A 229-nucleotide genomic window follows, 5' to 3' on the forward strand; every position below is an offset into this window, starting at 1 on the left:
GCCTCAGTACTGGAGCTTTTGCAGACAGGAAACTTCCGAGTGGCCCTATTCATACAGGCAAGCCCTTGCCTGATCCCACACAAGCAGACACCTACACTCCCCTCTATTTTCAGCCCACTGCTCTGGCATGTCTTCCCCATCTGTGATTGGCTTGACAGCCACTCACTCACCACACCTCCTTGCTGGGATAGGCTGGCAGCTGTTTCCTTTCCTGTATGGCCAAGGGCAA

The sequence above is a fragment of the Coregonus lavaretus genome, assembly GCF_964263955.1.
Source record: "Coregonus lavaretus genome assembly, chromosome: 21".
Lineage (NCBI taxonomy): Eukaryota > Metazoa > Chordata > Actinopteri > Salmoniformes > Salmonidae > Coregonus > Coregonus lavaretus.